Source organism: Cygnus olor, chromosome 1 (assembly GCF_009769625.2).
Source record: "Cygnus olor isolate bCygOlo1 chromosome 1, bCygOlo1.pri.v2, whole genome shotgun sequence".
Taxonomy (NCBI): domain Eukaryota; kingdom Metazoa; phylum Chordata; class Aves; order Anseriformes; family Anatidae; genus Cygnus; species Cygnus olor.
Window position 1 is genome coordinate 19689313 of NC_049169.1, and position 3395 is coordinate 19692707.

A 3395-nucleotide genomic window follows, 5' to 3' on the forward strand; every position below is an offset into this window, starting at 1 on the left:
GCTGAGTAATAAACTGCCCAGAGATGGCCAATAAGGGACAGCAGACTACAGCAGATATGGCTCTCTGTGAATGACATGGAGCATCAGCTTCAATGTGAGGATCTCACACAATATTCCTGATTTGGGAGTTCAGCTATTACATTACCTGTCTTCTGGGGCTTTCCTAATGTTTGCATATTCCATATTCATTTCTTGATAAAGAATTATAGTCTACACAACCAAGCAACTGCAGCAGTTGAAAGAGGATTTTGCCTGTCCAATTTAGAATAAATAAAACTACCAAAGGGACAGTTTATTTGAAAGAATTCAGAACATACTGGTTCTTACCAGACTAAGGGGATAAAGATAATTGAATCTGTTAGAAATGTTGTAAGTGGTTTGGCAGTCTGTGGACCAGCTCTACCACTTGCAGATTTGGGGATGTGGATTCCCCAGATCTCCCTGTAACTGAGAACATGTGCTGGGCATGTGTTCATGCAAAGCACTCCTCTTTCCCGGTAAAGCAGGATGGACTTTTTTTTGGACTGATTTTTAACAAGTCAAAGTGCAGGGATTACGAGCAACAACACATCACTGTGAGGGACGACTATTGGAAGAGAAAGTGCTTTTTGTTAGCGTAACAGAGCCAAGAAATGATGATTCAAGTATGGACAAAACTGATTCAAAGACTAGCCTTACTGAACCAAAACTGCAATCTATTAGCAGAGCAATTTCTTCACTGGGTAGTCATTTCAGAGGGTTCTCAAGTCTTGTGAAGTACTTCATAACCAGAAGGCAAAACAGCAGGGATTTACCACTCCTGACAAAGGAAAAAAAAAAAAAAATCCAATGGACTGAACACTGATTTAAGAGGCATAGTAGTATGTTTTCCAGCCATAACTGGAAGCTGACTCTACATGCTTTGGAGCAAATCATTTAAATTTTTATTTTCCCTCTTGCAAAAGGAATAATGTTTACTAAATATTTAGGTTCTGTTTCTCTCCATTTCAAACACTACTTCATTTATGGGTAGATGATATTTCAGATCATTAAGCATAAATTAGAGCAGAGGAGTCTGTCCTTTTTTCTTTGTAAAATGTTTGAAAATACAGCACTTAAAAGTGGAAATTTTATTGTAGTTATTAAGACAGAGTATGGAATACTTCAGTTGCAGGGAAGTGTACTCAGATCATTACAAAAGTTTCTGTGATGATCTTTGAAGCAAAGACATTAATACATTTTGAATGAAATGAGACATTGCACTTTTACAGATGTTATAAAGTTGCAAAAAAAGGCTTTAGAATTCAAAGTAAATAAATACTTCCACATAGACTGAATGAAGAACTGTAAGATAATATTTCACAGTTCAAAGCACTGTATCCAATAAATGCTTCCAAATATATGCTTAGATGAGAATATAAAAACAAGAGAATTGAAAGAGGAAAATATCAATAAACAAAGACACAAATTGATCATGATAGGTGTGAATTTTGATGGTGGTGATCAGACTGAAAGAAGCCACTGAAGGAAAACACAGTGTAAGTAGATAATACTCTGCTGCACTTCCTGAAATTCAAAAGCTATTAAACATTTTATTGAAGTTTCTACCCTCAAACATAGCCTTATCCAAAATTTGGTGTACACTAAATTACAGTAAATAACTTCAGGCTCTTGTTAATGAGAACACATTTCAGAAGCTTTTAAATCACATTCCCTTGCTGTCAGAGTCATTAATGTTGGGAATGTCTTTTGTATTTTAATTCTGTATTTCATAGTTAGGAATACTGTGTGTAGGAAAAAAAGTCTGCTTGCTTTGGGGTTTTTCCTCTGGTAAGTCTCGTGCTTCAGATTTTAATTCGAAAATATAGCTGTCCAAGACTGAGGGAAGTTTGTAGCTGGGTTTATAGCTACACTAACAGTTTTATACATGTAAAATTACATTTGGATTTTTACATAAGGCCATCAGCATTTAAAACTAATGCCTTGATTTTGCACTGTGGCTCATAAGGTCACTAATTCAAATCAAAATCACCAGACTGCCACAGTATGATTTTTCTTGATAAATCTGTTTCATGGTATGAATATACTATTGCAGCAGCATTTTTGTGCTGTTGATACAAATGTGATGTTGATCTGAAATATTACAACTGAATCTTTGCCAGGAAATGAAATCCAGTTTATACACCATGGTATGCATTTCTGAGATCCTAGAAACCTCTTTTCTATTTAACTATTGCCATTAGCAATGTTTAATATATCACAACTTTCAGGAAGAGAAGGGTAGAAAATACTTACTAATCATCCTGATTCAAATGTTATAGCAGTCACATTCCACAAATGAAAATATCTGAGTGTGAAAACTTGTCTAAAATGTTCATAATGGAGCTGAGTTATGTTTGCCTTGAGAACAAAAATATACTTCAATTACTGCTTGACTAAACTGGAGTTTAAAGTTAAAAGCTGAACCCTGAAAGACTTGGCTGCTTACAATTCAGGTGCAAAAGTGCCTGATTTTTAGGTACTGGGACCTCTGCACAGATTCCAGAACCCAGAGTTCAATATCCGTATTAAAATGTCTGCTCAGTATATTGAGAAAGCTAGGAATGGCTATTTGAAGCAGCTATGGGCTATTTAAATGGCTATTTGAAGTAGCTAGTGCAAGGAGCACGAAAGCACTTAGAGCAAACTGGGAGGAAACAATGAGCACACAGATGCACACAAAACACTGTTACACTGCAGATGCTAGGGCAGAGCTTCACAAAAGCGTCTTTTTTCCCCAGTACACTCCACCCACAATGCTCTTCTGGAAGGGATGTTCCACATTCTTTTTTTCAAAAGGATGCAACAAAGATCATTCTTTTCATTTTATAGACAGCTGGAGAGGGAATTGCTACGTATCTTTCTACAATAGCTTGATTGTTAGTAAATTTGTGCATACATTGGAGTGTTGAGTTCAGTTTTCTTCTCAACGTAAGGGCATTCAAACTAACATGCTATTTCCCCAAAGAATTACCAAAAGAACTGAAGGCTGTAATAATCTTGTTAGTGAGTAATATATAGAATGGCTCAAAATCTTACAGAAGAAAGCTTATGAAATCTTATGAAATCTGTCCTGGTTTCAGTTAGGACAGAGTTAATTTTCCTCCTAGTAGCTGGTAGGGTACTATGTTTTGGATTAGGATGAGAAGAGTGCTGATAGCATGCTGATGTTTTAATTGTTGCAGAGCAGTGCTTACACCAAGCCAAGGACTTTTCAGCTTCTCACTCGGTCCTGCCATCAGGCAGGCTAGGGGTGCAGCAGGAGCTGGGAGGGGACAGACCCAGGACAGCTGACCCAAACTGGCCAAAGGGCATACCATCTGACGTCATGCTAAACAATATATAGGGGTGGCTAGCCGGGGTGGGGGGCCTGGCTG